This window comes from Ochotona curzoniae, unplaced genomic scaffold (genome assembly GCF_017591425.1).
Source record: "Ochotona curzoniae isolate NIBS_2020 unplaced genomic scaffold, NIBS_Ocur_1.0 contig_3819, whole genome shotgun sequence".
In the NCBI taxonomy this organism is placed as follows: domain Eukaryota; kingdom Metazoa; phylum Chordata; class Mammalia; order Lagomorpha; family Ochotonidae; genus Ochotona; species Ochotona curzoniae.
The window spans coordinates 26,345,126-26,363,064 of record NW_024466004.1 but is presented as its reverse complement, the minus strand read 5'-3'; the positions used below and the strand labels follow the sequence as shown (position 1 = coordinate 26,363,064).

General features: G+C 38.6%; 1 non-coding gene across 1 annotated transcript; it reads left to right on the top strand.

The window, feature by feature from the left end:
• Window positions 1-9,101: 9,101 nt before the first annotated feature.
• LOC121158848 lies at window positions 9,102-9,163 on the top strand. The gene has a single exon (XR_005884235.1). It is a non-coding gene; the product is annotated as a U7 small nuclear RNA (small nuclear RNA).
• The last annotated feature ends 8,776 nt before the right edge of the window (window positions 9,164-17,939 follow it).

Below are 17,939 nucleotides of genomic sequence, written 5' to 3'. Positions count from 1 at the left end.
AAAATAGATGAGAACTTATTGTACTTGTTCAACTTGTTGTGTCTTCTCAATTTCTTCTTGCTTTCCAACCTCTTCCAGGTTCTCCTTTGGATCAAGTATATGCTTTGCTGGTGGAAGGGGGATTTTTGAAGTTGCATTGTTGTTACATTACAGGTTGCTACAAGAAAAGCCCAGTGCTGAGTGGAGTCTTTTCTGTTAGAGGAGAGACCCACGTACACTCACAATGTTCATATATTTTCTGCCAGGAGGAGGAACAGTTAAACTTTTAGTTCCAGTTAATCACCGTAGATACTCATTTGGGACTTTTCACTTCTACATTCCAGTTACGTTGCTATTCTATGCCTGATGATGACAGTTCATAGCTTCATCAAATTGAAATGAACAGATATTTCTTGACCTTTGAAAACAAAGCAATGTTGCTTAAAACAAAACAAAACAGCAAAAATGTTTCTGTCGACAATGCATCTTATGGTTTGTTAGGCACAGCGCCTCTGGGGCAATGGAAGTGTAATGGTAAGTTTTCCAAGGCATTCAATCTTCAGTTCCAGCGTTTGAGGCAGATTACTGGTTGTTGAAATATGAATATAAAAACACCTGACTCACCAAATTATTTCCTAGAATAGTTAGCTGGGTGGAGGCTTACCAAGTTAATAGCTAATCCCAACCCTCAAGAGTATTGGCAAAGGGCATATTTAGGCTTAATGACTCTGTATCCACCCAGAAAGATAAAGGAGGCTTTGATTTCCTGCCCGGCTGACAGGGAAGAGGAAAATGACTCATTTGGCACCTGGGACATTGAATAAATGGACACTGGGCACTGGACATGTTTTGAAAGGTGAGCTGAAGTTCTAAACCAATGTGTAGGAACCTGGACTCCATCAAGTTGGAGGCACTTGATGAGTTAAGAAATAAGAGAAAGAAAATGTTGCACAACAGAAATGCAGAGCAGAGCAAATAACGATTTACGAACATGTACATTAAGGATTATGCTGTCTTGGAAAAAGAAACACTGTTTAGACATCTCCACAACTTAAAAAATATTTTTTTTATTATTTATGCTGTTATATGGTCTAAGGTATGTACAATATTCATCCCAGGGTCTGGCTAATGTGTAGTGTCACTCTTTACCTATATTTTTGCATTAAAAAAAAAAAGAAATGGTACTTTATGTTGAGAATGCTATATAATTTCCTGCAGGTTCACATTTCTAAGGCATTAGTGTTTGCACTATAGCTCTCTCTATTGGTTTTATTGTTAACAATAACCAAAAATGACAGCAAATTTAGTCATCTATATCAAACATACAACACATATACAGCAATTATTTGGAGAGTACATTTTGGAACAAAGACTTTAGCTCACTTTGGTATACAGTTTAATTTTGCAATACATTTTTAATTTTGCTCTTTAGATAGCCAGAATATGAAGTGTTTTTTTAATCACTGAAACTCTATAGTGACTCACTTTTAAGTGCTAGATTATTCAAGTTGACATTTGAAATTTAGAACCACTATATCTGGCTTGTGCCAGATGTTTTGAAATATTAACAAATTAGAGAAGTGCCTAAATCTTGCACAATAAGTTACTTCTCAGACCAGGAAAAATGACACCATAAATCATTTTATTCTGAATCAGAGTAATGGACATTCTCATGCATAAATTAAATGTATTTAAGGAACAAACTATCTAAAACATTTGAGTTTCTCTTTTTTTAACTCTACCTAGTCATCTTTTTCACGTTTAACCTGTGTATGTAACCCTTCTATATATTTAGGGCTTTATTAACCTTAACCGTATGAGATAATGTCAATATATTTTTTTGGCAATAACATTTGACTGTACATCTCTTCTTTAATGGTGTTTTATTGAAGTAAAACTTTTGTTTTATAGAGTATTCTAGTATTGTTATCTTATAAATATCAGCAAAAACAATCACAAGCATTTACTTGACTAAGAACAGATAAAAGTTTGACTTCTTGGATTTAGCTTGGATTTAACTTGTTGGATTTAAACTGAAATAGGAAGGAGAATCCACCTTCCTATTTCACACAAATCCCTTTTCCTCTCATCTCTAAAAACTGCTCTTTGGAGGCATTTTTAGCAACAGATACAAGCTTGTTGTTGGACCTGTCTATCTATAGGCAGGATGCAACTTGCAGGAAGAAGTCCTTGTGTGCCAGGATTGCACCACCAGCTGAGAGACAAGTTTACCTCATCCCTTCACTTTGCTACCATGGCTGTGTCTGCATAAGTAGACCAGTGTAACTCAGGTTCCTGGGAAGCTGGGACTGACCCCAGGCTCTCCTTAAGGAATAGGAGAAAATACAGGGTACAGGATAATTGGCTCCCCAAAGGAGCAGAGAAAAAAATGAATGATGTGAAGAATTCAGACTTGGCAATTACTGTCTTACTAGGTCGTGTGTGTGTGTGTGTGTGTGTGTGTGTATACAGGAAGGAACCAGAATTGTGAAATAACCTTAAGCACTGCTGCTCAGTCTGCTTCCCTTTGAAAAATAAAAATAAAATAAACTACTTTGAAGAATCTCATAACAGGAAACAACACAATGGACACTGGAGAGTCATGATACAAAAAAAAAAAAAGCCAAGAATTTCAAATGATGGAGGCAAAATAATTGATTGCAATATTGAGTGTACAAAATGTTGAAGTTGAGATTAAATAGAAAGGAAGTTTTAGGCAGACAGTTTAGTTTAACAGGCCTCAGGTAAGGTCATCAAAGTAACTAAGAGTCAACCATTTTGCTAGGTCTTGAAATATCTGAATAGTCTCAACAGATTTTTAATGCTCTCCTTTTTAAGTATAATGTCAAAATGTATTTTCTTGGCTCTGCTTTTTAAAGATCAAATAATAGTAGTAATGAGCTGAAAAGGACTGATTGCATGAATTTAAGAAAAACGAGTGTTGGTAATTTGAAAAATCTAACTAGTAAAGGTGGATCAGTTATCCACAGTGAAGAAGTATAAAGTCATGTTTTACCTAAGTCAAACTGGACAAAGTTTCTCCTATCCAGAGTAGGGATAGCATATATACTCAGTTTATCAAAGATCATTGCTTGGGCCTGCTGCGGTAGCCTAGTTGCTAAAGTTCTCACCTAGTGCACGCCAGGATCTCATATGGGTGCTAGTTCACAACCTGGTGCTCCTCTTCCCATCCAAGTCCCTGCTTGTGGCCTGGGAAAGCCAATTGAGGATGGCCCAAGGCTTAGGAACCCTGCACCAGCATGGGAGACCAAGAGAAAGCTCTTGGCTCCTGGCTTTGGGACGGGAGAGCTCCAGCCATTGCCGCCACTTGGGGAGTAAATTAATTGAGGGAAGATCTTCTTCTCTGTCTTTCCTCCTCTCTGTATATCTGACTTTCCAATACAAATAGATAAATCTTTTTTTTAAAGTCACTATTCTGATACAGTATTTACTAAGAGCACAATTTGGGAAATCATTTAAATCCACACTTAATCTAGATAGTTACAGGAAAAAGATACAAAAGAAGACAACGCAGCACAAACAGTACTATGGTAGAAGGTATTAACAAACGAAGTTTTTTCCTAATTGCTTCTAATTCATTATCTTCAAAGCCTATGTGATTTCAAGACCTAAATTTCTCTTTTCTTTTTTTAGACACTGAATACTCAGTTGTCTTATGATGACCTGTTTCTCAAGCAGCCTTATTTTTTTCTTTTATTGGCCTGTTTTGTTTTGAAGAATGGCAAGCAAAAGCGGAAGTGGGGAGAAGGACTGCAAGATGTGCTGTTACTGAAAATAAATTCTATCTACTTGCCAGTTTGACCTGCTGTCACCTGAACTACCCTCCTGTAGTTACTCGGAGTGTATAGCAAACTTGAATCCAGTAATAACTCCTCATAGGTGCATTGACTGAGCTTGTTTATTCTGAAGAATTTGCCTTCTCTGTTTTAGAGTATAAAATGTACTATGCTATTCTTACGGTAATTCCTTTCTTTTCACTTTTTCTTCATTCTCACTTCCTTTGTTTGCCTTAGTTTGAATCAGGATCCTCTAAATAATCTGCATTGTCCATCTTTCATGGGCTCTTTTTCTAAATATTCATGTATATTTATAAAACTGTATTTATGCATTTGAAAGTCAAAGTTACAGAGAAAGAGGAGGAGCAAGCAAGCGGGAGATGTATTCATTGTTCACACCCCGCATGGCTACAACAACCAGGCATGACAAGCTCAGGTCAGGGCCAGGAGCTTAATCCAAATCTCCGACGTGGGTGGCAGGCTCAGATACTTGGACCATCTTCTGCTGCTTTTCCTAGGCCATTAACAGGGAGTTAGATCAGAAGTGGAGCAGCTGGGTCAGGAACCAGTACTCACAGAGGAGGCTTGCATTGCAAACAGTGGTTTAAACCACTGCATCACAATGCTGACTCCTCTAAGTATATTTCCTTATATTGACGCCTGACTCCTTGGAAATACAGGAGAAAGTGGCAAATCTTTTCATTAGGAGGTTTTACAATAATCCTGCACCATCATTTTGTGAATAAGTGAGATATTTAATAAGTTATGTCTTTGAAACAATTATTGAAGAGCTTGTCTATTTATACTCAGACAGCTTTCAACAGACTACTTAATGCCAAAACTGAACAGATGAATTTATTTATATGCGCTGCTTGCAAGAATTAATTTTAAAGTGCTTGTTATGCTAGCAGTGTCCTGAGAGTTTTAAGCTAGAAAGGTATTAGACTGCTGTTTCTTTGACTAATTTTGCACTTTATATAGCTTGTTATATAATCAGTTATGTAACCTGTTAAAAGGGCTGAGAGAAAGGTTATTAAAATAATAATCTTCCAATCTTGCTTTTCTTTTTCAATAAGTAGCCTACAGGTTAATCAGCATATTCAAGCTTCCTTCTCATTCATTTCTTAAAATTCTAGGAAATACTTTCCATTGTATGCTGTGACAGATTTTATTATAGGATTACATTCATTTTGGCAATGGAATGATAAGAGACATGAGGTAGAACTCGAGTATTCCATCTCAGAAGCAAACACTATACGTCGGGTGGGACTTGAAATAGATTACATTTAATCATTTCTACTTTGTTTAATTGCAAAAGTTTTCATGCTATAAAGTTTTCATCCTGTATCTTAACTCAAATTCTCATGCTGGACCAATCTCATCATCTTAGTTTTGAATTCAAAACACCAAAATAACGGCTGGAAAAAATGCAAAAGCAATTTTCTAACTTTCAAAACTGCAATTCATACATTTCAGTTAATGTTTCTGAGCCTTCCATAGGGCTTTACTCTATTTTTTTTTCTTCTTTCAGAGGCAGGATACCTCTGGCCATTTTCCTTTTGTTAACTCTGTGCAACCTTCACTGCTCACTGCTTTCCTGTGCTTGGTCACAGATGGCTTTACTCTTGTTTTGAAGGTGAAACTGAAGCAACAGGTACAAGCTTTTTGAGCTTTACCAACAACAATGCATGGCACCCTTTCAATGTGCCTTCTCTTTCAATGTGAAAGAAGTGACCTCCTTTTGAGGAAATGTAGCCCATTCATCGTGGTTCTGACCACAGGCTCTCCAGTGTCCTAGTGCCTTTGACATAGCATTCCTCTTCTGCCTCACTGTTTTTCACCAGTCCTTTGTCACAAGCATTGGTTCTCTGCCCAACCTCAAAGTGAAGATGTTCCACAGGTTCAATTCTCGCTCTTTTTCTTCTCTTGTACATATCACAAAGGAGGTATTATTTGTATTCACCTAGACACCTCATCTGCTTTGAGCCCTGTTCTTTCCAGAGCTTGGGTGCCTATGAGATACTTCTACCTGTCTTGTCAAAGATACTACAGTCTTACTATATTCAAAACAGAGCCATTCGAATTGGAAAGTATTTTAAAATAGTATGTTCCATACTCTAACACTGCTTAATCTTGAAACCTAAGAATCATCTTTGTCTCTTACCTCTTGTTTCTCCCACCTTCAGAGAGTTACTACATCCTACTGAATTTCATTATACTGAATAGTGGTGAATACGGGCAGGGAATATTTTCTAAGAAGCTTCAATGTATTATCTCATTTGATATTCACAGTTACAATACTATGTGGGTGGCTATTGATTTGATAGTTAAGAAGTCTGAGGCACAAGTAAAATGAATTGCTTAGGTCAAATAGATAGCAGAGGGAAGAGGCGAAATCTAAATCTAGGCAGTCTAACTACACAGCTGACCTCTTAGCAGCTGCACTATGCTGGCCATTCCACCTGCAGGATCCTAACTCTCTTTAGTGTTCTTTCTCAGTTTGGTAGACCTTGTTCATGTGCTCCTATTTCTTATCTGTGTATCTTCTTACAGTCAGTTAACTCAAATTCATTTTTGTTTTGTTCATAGTCCTCATGAAAAATTTTGGGTGTGGGGATGTTGACTAAATTGGACCTCTATAGATTTGAATTCCTCCTTTAGAAAAATGTTACTCAATTACATCTTTGAATTTTCCCATTTTCTGTATTCTTTTAGTCCACAGTAATGGCTATTTGCATGTTGTCCATCTTTGCCATCTTTTCCATACCATTTTATCTTTGTCTTTTCCCATTTCATATTATGTTATTTTCTCAAGACTGTGTTCTTTGTTCTAAACCATGTTTCTATCAGTCTTTCTTTTTCTTTAACCTTCTGTTTATCCTATTGAGAATTTAACCTCTGTAATGATTTCATTTTATTTCGGTATTAATCCCTGAGCTCCATAGGTTCACTTTTCATCTCCTGTTCTCTCCTCATTTCTTCTGATTTCTTGTCAAACTTCAAGAATCTTTTTTTGTTTGTTTGTTTCAACTTACTTGATTCCTCTACTTACTTGCTTGCTTGAAATTGACCTGTTTTTCTAGAGCAGTTACTGAAATTCTGTGTTGCTCATATGCCTATTGTTTAGTTTTCCTCTTCATTTTCTAAGCTTCCACCTGGGAAATTGAATGCAGTACAAACAAAAGACAGATGATAGCTTTTGAACTTAAAAAATGTATGCACAAGTTCTGTGAGAGCCAAATTTATAAATTCCGTAGTTGTTCCCTTCAGCATACCATGTATCAACCTTGATGGTGTGGCGTTTAGAATTCTCCTATAACATCGCAAGGATAGTCTTCGGCCAGTAGTAATGAAGTGCTACTTAAGCAGAGGCAGAAAGAGGAGCAAGAAGGCCCAGAGCTGCCAGTCAGGAGAGGCTAAGCAGAGGCAAAGTTAGAGCAGCATGACTCAGAAGAAAAAACAAGAATTCTTGTTTAAAAAAAAACTTTGCTTTTTAAGACAAGCCCTAGATTCATAGCAGAATTGCAAGGAAAGTACAGATATTTTCTATGTACTCCATGTCCCAACAGATGTACAACCTCTGTTTATTGGTAACATGAACCCCCAGCATAGTTCATTGACTGCAATTGGTGAACCTAAATTGACATATAATAATTGTCCAGAGTTCATAGTTTACATTGGCCGTTCACTCTTGTTCTATTACTTTCTATGGGTTTGGACAAATGTATAATAATATTTATGTACTGTAATCGTGTGGTACAGAATATTCCTCTTTGTTTTACATGGTCATTCTTTCAAGCTCCAAGCCCTGGAAACCATGTATCTTTTTGCTGTCTCTGCAATTTTCCTTTTCTAGGACATCCTATTGTTTAATTACACAGTATGTAGTTCTTTTAGATTCGTTTCTTTTGCCAAGTAATATGTCTGTATGGCTCCTCTGTGTCCTTGTGTGCCCGGGTAGCTTATTTCTTTTTAATGATTGTCTTGATCCTTCTTGTGTTACTGTTTCATTTCTGAGAGTAGTTAATTTACCATAAGTAGGAATTTGCTTCATGTTCTGGAGGCTGAAAAGCCCCACACTAAAGGGTTGACCTTTGGAGAGGATTATCCTGTGGCAGAAGGTAGAAGGCAAGAGAGAATTAGACAGAGCAAGTGGAGAGGAGGTGTGGGCAGTTTCATCCATTCGTGAGGACCCCAGTCCTGCAATAAATACACCTTTAAGATAATGGCATATATCACTCATGAGGGCCCTTACCCTGCCTAGTAGCTTCTTAATGTCCCATCTCCCAATTTAAAATCACTGTAAACATCCAGGTGCTAATGTTTGTGTGGTTGTTAGGTTTTAGATCTTTTGGCTAAATATCATGGAATGTAATTGATGAATTAAGTGAGATTATATCTAATTTTTATAGTTTTTATTTTCTATAAATTGACTAACTTTCCCAAAGTGTACAAATCTGCATTTCCACAAGTGATAACTCAAAGTTCCTCCTCTGATTTCCTCCTCTGTTTTTGATATTGACCAGTCTGAAAGATGGTTGTGGGATCTTAATCTGTATTTCCATGATAAAACATGAAAAGCAGTATATTTTCATATATGTCTTCTTGAAGGGTATCCATTAAGCTCTTTGATTCATTTGATTTTTAAAAAGTTTTTATTTTTATTTGAAAGGCAGACCGAGAGAGAGAGAGAGAGAGAAAGAGAGAGAGAGAGAGAGAGAGAGAGAGAGAGAGAAGAGAATCTTTTATCTGCAGGTTTACTCCCCAAACGACTACAACAGCCAAAGCTGGACCAGACTGAACCCAGGAGCCATAGACTCCATCCTGGTCTCTCACATGGGTAGCAGGAGCCCAAACACTTGGACCAACTAATATTCTTTCCTGGGCACAGGAGTAGGGAAGTTAATTGTAAGTGGGAGCAAATTGACACTCTATATGGGGTGCTGGTAAGCTGTGCATCGACCTATTGTGTCACAAAGCTGCCTTTGTGTATTTAATAAATACACTTTTTTTTTAACGAGGCTGTCCAGTGCCATTTGTTGAAAACACTTACCTTTGTTTAACTATATTACCTTTGCTCTTTTGTCACAGATAAATTAGATATATTCATGTAGACCTGTTTCTTAGTTCCCTATTTTGTGTCATTGTTGTATATACCTATTCTCTCACCAATACCATACTGTTTTGATTACTGTAGCTTTATATTGAGACTTGATGTTGAGTGGTGATTTATTACTCTAATTTATTACTCTCATTCTAGATTGTGTTGACTATTCTGGACTTATTGTTATTTTATGAAATTTAGAATTAGATTTTTGCTATCAGCAGTGTTACAGTAATTTTCAAATTTGTCTAGCAGGCTTTCCGGTGTGTACAAGAAAGTCCTAACCCCTGTTCTTCCCCCCCCCCCCCAAAAAAAAGAGATTTTTGCAATCACAAAATGATTTGCTGAAATTTTAATTGGAATTTCATTGAATCTATAGATCAATTTGATCAAACTGAAATGTTGATAATATTGAGATTTTCTATTTAGGAATGTGGAGTAGCTCTCCATTTGATTAGTTCTGCAATTAGCTTCATTAGATTTCCGAAATCAACTAAATAAATACAACTAAAAGTAAAATCAGGCAGTAAGGAATAAAATCTTGGGACTAGTGCAATGGCTCAATTAGCTAATCCTCTGCCTCCTAGTGCCAGCATCCTATAAGGGTGTAGGTTCATATCCTAGGTGTTCCGCTTTCCATCCAGCTCTCTGATTATGGCCTGGGAAAGCAGTGGATGATGGCCCAAAGCCTTGGGACCCTGTACGTACATGGGAGATATGGAAGAAACTCCTCGTTCTTGGCTACTATTGGTTCAGCTTTGGCCTTTGTGGTCATTTGTGGAGTGGACCAGCAAATAGAAGAGCTCTTTCCCTCTATAAATTTGCCTTTCCAATAAAAATAAATAAGTAAATCCTAAAAAATGAACTGAAAACTTATATAATCTCTTTTGCAAATAATTTTGGATTGTAGCTAAAATTGAAGATGTACAGATCTGCAATTTAGGAATTCCAACCCAGATGTTCAATCTAATAAAAGTTCTGCACATCAGCACAAAAGGCATGTCTAACATTGTTTATGCTATCATTCTTTGAATATAAAGAATGAAAAGTCAAGTTGGGAACAATCTCAAATTCTATCTTTATGAATTAAGAGTAAGTAATTTGGGACTGTCATGGTGGCTTAGTAGGCTAATCATCTACCTGTAGTGCTGGCATCTCTTATGGCCACTCAGTCCCCACTCTGCCTATGGCCTGGAAAAGCAGCAGAAGTTGGTACACATCCAATCCCTTGCTTGTAGCCTGGGAGAGCAGTAGAGGGTGGTTCAAAGCCTTGGCACTCTACCCACATAGAAGACCTAGAAGAAGCTCTTTGCTCCTGGCTTTGGATTCTCTCAGCTCTGGCCATTGGAGCCACTTTGGAAGTGAACCAGGAAATGGAAGATCTCTCCTTTTCTCTATCTCCTTTTTCTGTAAATCTGCCTCTCAGCTAAAAATAAATTTCAAGAATAGATAATCTGAATGATCATAGTAAATAGGCTACTGTCTTGGATGCCCATGTTCCATATTAGAATGTGTGGTTTTGTTCCCAAATCCATTTTAAATCAGCTTCTTGATAATGAGTACCCTGGGAGGCAACATGCGATGGGTCACTACTTTTGCCCTTGCCACTGCACAGGAAATCTTTATTGAGATCCTGGTTTCCAGGTTCAGTCTGGCCCACTCTCAGCAGTTGTGAGCTTTTGCTTTCTCTGCCTTTCAAATAAATGTTTAAAAGTAGGGGCAATTTATTTTACATATTGAATGCTGTTTGAGAAAAAGTTATTTTAGAATAATAGTATGAAATTTCATTTTGTAAAGTATAAAATAGCTAAAACTGAGCAATATGAACAATTATATATCACACACATATGTGTTAATGAATCCGAGTCCCTATACATTGGTTTGATATAGACGCTACAGGCACTGGGACTGGCGCTGCGGCACAGTGAGCTGATATAGATGCTAGGTCACTTAAAGTCCTGGTCTCACATGGCCTCCTAGCTTCCTTGCCTTAGCTTAGAATTTCATTGCCGTTCTCTTAGGATTTCAATGTAAACTTTTACTAAAATTAATCCGCTGATTTGTGAGAGTGGTGCAACTCACTCTTAGCACAAGACCCATGAGGTCATTTATGTCCCCTATAGATAACAAGTTGGCATTGAGTAATGAAGTGAGGGCTTTTTTTTTCCATTCAGGAATCTCAGGCCTTTAGCAAGAAGTAACTACCACCTGACCAATTAGAGTGGTGACCAACATGTCACTATCAGAATTCCTAAAGGAATGTGTTGTTGATGATTAATTGAAGAGGGACCATGAACACAAGAGGCCCACCAGGAACATGCACATGAACTGAACATACACCTTTATCTCCAATTCCAAAGGATAAGAACATTTACCTCAATCCTGGAGGAGCTGCAGAGTCCAAAGCTAACTGACTTCTTGCTCTGCCCCACACCATAAATACTTCCTTCCCCTATTATGCTAGTGGGAGTGACTGGCTTGCTATGCACCAGGCAAGCAGGACCCAGTTTGGAGGGCTGTATTTGGTAATTCCTCCAGCCAGTTGTGGGAGTTTTCTATAGCAAATTGACAATGAAGAAGACACTAGAGTCAATATGAAATGAACATCTTGCCCATGGCATGGACTCCCCTGGCCCCTGGTCCCCTTGGGAGCAGCCCTGTAACTGTCTGAGTACTTCTTAGTGTCAGAGGTGGCCTGAAAAGCCTAGCCAGCACTTTTTGGTGAAAAAAACAAGGTTTAAATTTGGTTTAAAGCAAGCATGATAATGTCCTTTTACGCAGTTTGGTTCAGCCACTGCTAATCATTGGGTTTAAATGAATCATCCTTATTTTTCATGACTGAAAAAGGTGCTTCCTTGACAGAACACTTTGTTGCTTGATAAGACAGTTTGTGGCCTTGTTTCCCTTGGTACAGATAGAAAGACACACTTTGAGCTCCCATTGGATTCAAGGAAGATGGATTTAAAAATACCCAAAAAGGGAGTGGGGCGATGAAGGCGGAGGATGGAAGAGGAAATCCCCGAGCCTAAGGAACTGTATCAAGAAAAACAAAAAATAGGGGGCCAGCATCTTATCCTAGTGACTAAAGTCCTTGCCTTGCAAAAGTTGGAATCCCATATGGGCACCCGTTCTAATCCTGGCAGCTCTGCTTCCTATCCAACTCTCTGCTTGTGTCCTGGGAAAGCAGTTGAGGATGGCCCCAAACCTTGGGATCCTGTACCCATGTGGGAGACCTGGAGTAATCTCCTGGCTCCTGGCTTTGGATCGGCACAGCTCTGGCTGTTGTGGTCACTTGGGGAGTGAATCATCAGTTGGAAGATCTTTCTGTCTCTTCACCTCTCTGTATATCTCTGCCTCTTCAATAAATAAATAAATAATAGAAGCCTGGTAATATTCCAAATTTATGTCATAGATGGATGATATCTCAGAAATATGTTATCTATTTTGTTCCACCTATGGGGGTAGAAAACATGATTTGGCATGTTGAAGGACTAAGATTATACTCAATGTGTGCTAAATGACAGTGTCAGTAGACCATCCTTGTTAAATACTGAGGCTTTGCTAGTGAGGAAAGTCATTCTCCAAAATCAAATAGGTTTGGATGTCCTAATGGCTATATAGAGGAAACATGCTCCCCCACTGAAACAGAATTTAAAAAAATGATTTAAAAAATGATTTTTGTTGTTGTTAGGAATGCAGAGTTACAGAGAAAGAAGAGAAAGTGAGAGAGATCTGTCAAGTGGTCCACTCCTCAAATGGCTGCAGTGACTGGTGCTGAGTCTGTATGAAGCCAGCACTTAGGAACTTCTCTGGGTCTGATATGTGGGTACAGAGGCCCCCAGATTTGGGCCCTCCTCTGGTGCCCTTCCTGACCATAAGTAGGGAGTTGGATCAGAAGTGGAGCTGCTGGAAGTTAAACTGGCATCCATATGAAATCCTGGTGCTGCAGGTGGAGTATTAACATGATATACCATGGTGCTGGTCTATATAGTATGCTATATATACATCCTCAACAATTCTGTAAATATTTCCCTAGATTTGCAAGATATACACACAGATTAATGCTCTATGCCTTCATGGTAAGCCTTAATCAATGGCTGTACTCTTGGCATGAAAAAAGAAGTCACTTGTAGCAGAAACTACTCATCTTGCTTGTTTACACTGTAGGTATAGTAATACTAAAATCCTTCTGCTTTTATTGTTGCTGTGGAATGATGAAGCACCTGCAAGATGAAGGTATATGGAGATGAACAGGACCAAGCTCTATCATGATGTAGAAATTCTCAGTTCAATCTGAGATAAGGATCTTCTTAAAGGAATGCTACCACTTCTTCTATTCTAATCCTAACACCATCCTACCTCACTCCTTAAAGGCAACAAGTAGAGGCCTAGTGGCTAAAGTCCTCACCTTGAATGTGAAGGGATCCCATATGGGCACAAGTACATATTCCAATGGCCCCGCTTCCCATCCAGCTCCCTGCTTGTGTCCTGGGAAAGCAGTTGAGGATGGCCCAAAGCCTTGGGACCCTGCATTCATGTGGGAGAACCAGAAAAAGCTCCTGGCTCCTGGCTTCAGATTGCTCAGCATCTTTCATTGCAGCCACTTGGGGGAGTGAATCATCAGATGGAATATCTTCCTTCCTGTCTCTCCTCCTCTCTGTATATCCAACTTTCAAATAAATAAATAAATATTAAAAAATAAAATAGCAACAAATAGAAGTTATTATCCATGTTTCTTCAGAAATTACAGAAAATAGAAGGAAGTGAAATGGAACCCCAATACAGTGTCTCTTATGTGGATGCTAGATAATCATCAGGTTCTAAGCTTCCACCATATCCCAATTTTCCTCATGTATCCTTTTCTTTGTCCTGTTTTTGTGATTGCGAATCAACCACTTACTAAAATTGACTCACTGAATTCAGGTAGTGTACTAGCCCTCCAGGGTCCCGGATCACAATTCTCATGGGACCAGTTAGTTTTCCTATGGGTAACATCTCACATTGAGGGCTTTCTTTTCAAGAAACCCAGTCCGCAAGCCACAAGTAAATGTCATATGTCTGGAGTCCACTTTGCCATAATTGAGATTCCCTAACAAACACACTGATGATCAATTAAAGGAGAGCAATAAGCAGTATTCATCACCCAGGTATATGTGGGCCTGAATTGAACTCAGACTTCTTGCAGTGTCAGTGTATAAGAATCTTTTATGCCAACCACTGAGGAACCCAGAAATTATTAATTTCCTTGATCCTTATTCAGTCCTTTGTAATAAATTTCAACTTCTTAGAATCAGTGATTATCTTGCTCATTCACATGGACCCAGGTTTGTGGGTCCTGTAGCAATTCCTTTAATCAGCTTTGGGGACATTCTATAACAACAAAATAGCATGGAAAAGTGTGGAGTGATATTCACAAAATGCAATATGGTGTTCGCCTGTATAGGAGAGAAAATGAAATAAAGGTTTTGGTTGTGTTTAATCTGTTCAACTGTGTAATAAGTTCAAGAATATTTACTTTTTTATTGCTATTTAAACTATATACATAAATCATGCCCTTTTGCTTATGGATTTCATTAAAGAAAATTAATTTTTTAAATATTTATTTGTTTTTCTCAAAAGAGTTACAGAGAGAGAAAGAGGGGGAAACATGAAGAGAGATCTTCCATTCTCTGGTTCACCCCCTAAATGGCCTCAATGGCCAGAGTTATGTTGATTTGAGGCAGGAGGCCAGGAGCTTCTGCCAGGATGTGAAGAACCTCCATGTTATCTGCTTTTGTGAGTTCTGTCTTGCTTGGCTGAGGAGCTGTGTGAACTCCAGGCCTGGCAGCTTACTGACATCTAACAGGTCATGTAGGCAGAGCATTCCTCAGGAGGGAGACCCTTGGCATGCTTTTTAGATAAGACTTGCTCACTACCCTGTAGCTCACCAGTTTGTACTATTAGAAAGTTGCTTGCTTCAAACCCACCGATAGAAGCCTGCCAACTTGCTCTTTATCAGGTTAACAGTTAAACTGACCAATCATGATTGTAGAATTGGCCTAAAATATATAAAAACCCTGTGCTGTCCAACCTTGGCCTTTCAGCTGCTTCTGCTGCCCCTTCTTCCCCTGCTTCTGCTTCTAATACTGCTACTGCTGCTACTGCTGCTGCTCCCTCCCCACCACCCACTAGACTAGGGTGATGGCTGGGAGCCTAGGCTAGCCTGAATAAACTGCCCTTATGCGTTTGCATTGACTTCAGACTCCTGATCATTTCTGGGGATCTCAAAATCTGGGTACAACAGTTGCACATGTGGGTGTAGGACCCAAGGCCTTAGGCTATCTTCTACTGCTTTCCCAGGCCATGGGATTGGAAGTGGAGCTGCCAGGATGTGAACCAGTGTCACTGTGAGTTGCTGTCACTGCAAGGTGGAGGATTAGCTTTTAACAATCTAATGAACTAACTTGGAAGAGTACGTGTGCTTCTCTAATTCCAGTAAAAGAGAAATTCCCAATGAAACGGTTAAGTATGCCTTGACATTAGGATATTAGATTTTCTGCCATTGTCTATGCCCAAAATGCTGTGATACACTAAACAGCAGAATGTTGGGCTTGTGACTGTTGCTGAAGGACTACACTGTTGTAATAATATTGGGGTAAACAATGTGTGGGAGAAGAATAGGGAGGGAGGAAGGGGAGGTGGTGAGAGGAGTTCCCCATACCTATAAAACTGTATCATGGAGAATAATAATAAATAATAAAATAGTAAATAATAATGATAATGACAAAAAGAAAAAGGGGTATCTTAATAAGTTTAATTTCCTGCTTGAGAAGATAAGTCACAAGACATTGAAAACATTTTAAGAATTCAGTCGCACAGAAGCAGATGTTACCAGCTTCAATGCCAAATTGTTAACTTAAAACAAGTGCTACAGTATGCATACACACACCATCCAAATCAGTCTTACCTAGGAATCAAAGCAGTGTTGGTCAGCTCAAATAAGGGAAGCATTAGCAATATTCACTGACTGTATTTTAACATTTAATACTTTGGTTTAAGTGTCATGTAGTCTCTAGGTCAAGCATGCATAGATTAAAACAGATTGAGGTTACTCTCCAAGTGGCAACATGCCAACCCTTGCCTTTGTAAAACCCAGAAAATTTCTCATCTTTCCCTTTAGGGAAAAGATTTCTCAATATGTGTTTGGGAACCACAGAAACCATGGCTGAAAGCACTGTTGGAACAAGCAAACAGGGCTATTTTTAAGATTGTGATCATTCTGTATATAATCAGTACTGAACTAGTAAGTCATATGGAATTAGGTTGATGATATATTTAGTGCTGAATGGATCCTGGCAACCTCTGATCAAATGCCTTCCAATTAAACCTCACAGCAGCTCTAGGGTATGAGTCCTCCGGGCCAGTACACAGATAAATATTTACACAAACCTGCTGCACAGCTGTACTCTATTATCTCAATAGTCTATCTGGAGAGACTACTGAAATACATAAAATAGGAACGTCTGGTTTTATCAGCAAAAGTGTACTTTAAGAGAATTTTGCAAACTATGTTGTATAATGTAAAGTATATTTAAAACAAGGCAAAAGAGCGTAAAAGTTGTCACAATTCTTTCCAAGAGATTGTTCTTGTAATGACACCCAAACAGTAGCATGCTACCAGCACTGCAGTGGCGCCCTGGGCCTCTCTACCCTCTCCCTGCATCAGGAACCACTGTCCCAGAGTTTTTGTCCTTTTGTTCTTGCCCTTGGTTTTGGCTTTGCTTCCTAAAGTGTGTGTATTTCAAAACAATAGCGTTTACTTGTGTTTATGTTAAAGACTTCATAAATGGGATCACAGTATTTATGAAGTGTGTCTTGCTTCTTTTGTTAGACATCCTGCTTCATTAGCGTCTTCCCTGTTATCATTGGCACATGTTCTCCTGTATTTTCCTTACATCACCTAGCTACCATGCTAATTGTCAATAATTCTGTTTTAATATGTATATAATTATAATCTCCCTGGACCTTCTACTATGTAATCAAACTTTAAAAAATTGCAGCACTTATTGGTTATCTACCAAGTGCTAGACTGACAAAATATTTTTCATATAATACAGTTGTATTCAAGATGGTATTACATAAAATACGGGTTTAATTTACCTGTTTTTATAGCCAAGAAACTGAAATTGAGAAACACACACACAAAAAACTTAACTCTAGCATTTTTTTTTTCAGATTTATGGAGAGAAGGAGTTATAAAGATCTTCCATCTGTTAGTTCTCCCCCAAATGGCTTCCATGACCAGAGCTCAGCCAATCCACAGCCAGAAACCAGGAGCTTCTTCTAAGTCTCCTGTGTGTTCCAGGATTCCAAAGCTTTGTGCCATCCTCTGTTGCTTTCTCAGGTCACAAGCAGGGAGCTGAATGGGAAGTGGGACATCTGGAACCTGTATGGGCACCTGTATGAGATCCTGGCAGCTGCAAGTTGAGGATTTAGCCATTTAGCCATTGCGCTGGGCATTTTGTTTCCCTCTCTTTCCTTTTTAAAAAATTACAACCAGCTCTTTATTTTTGCTTTAATGTTCTTGACACTTGTATACAGATAAGAACTGGAGTTTAAAAAGAAAAAGATTAACAGCCTTTTTTTCTAATTTACAAGTGATAGCTTCTTTCTGATCTATAGCACCTATGGAATACTGTCTGTGAACTTCCTTTCATAGCACTAGTAGGAATCCAGGAGGACTGAAGTTTAGGTAGGCCATAAGGATGGGAGAGCATGGAACCAAAGTTAAGTTACAGCAGTTCTACACTTGTCATTGTGTATGTGACCCTGGGTAGTCACTTATCCTCTCCATGTGTAAGTGAGGGTGTTAGCAATTGTCAAACTCAAGTTCAAGGTCCTTTCAAAGCACAATAAATGCAGACTTCCAGTCCTCTTAAACTCTCCCAGCTGGGAATTGGTATATTTGTTAAGCTTCTATTGATGTTGTTTGTGGCATGCTCCAGTTCCACTCACAAGGAAACAGGCTGTAAAACAGGAAGATTCAAGCCTAGAAATTGGTTCAAATCAGTTGGAACCAA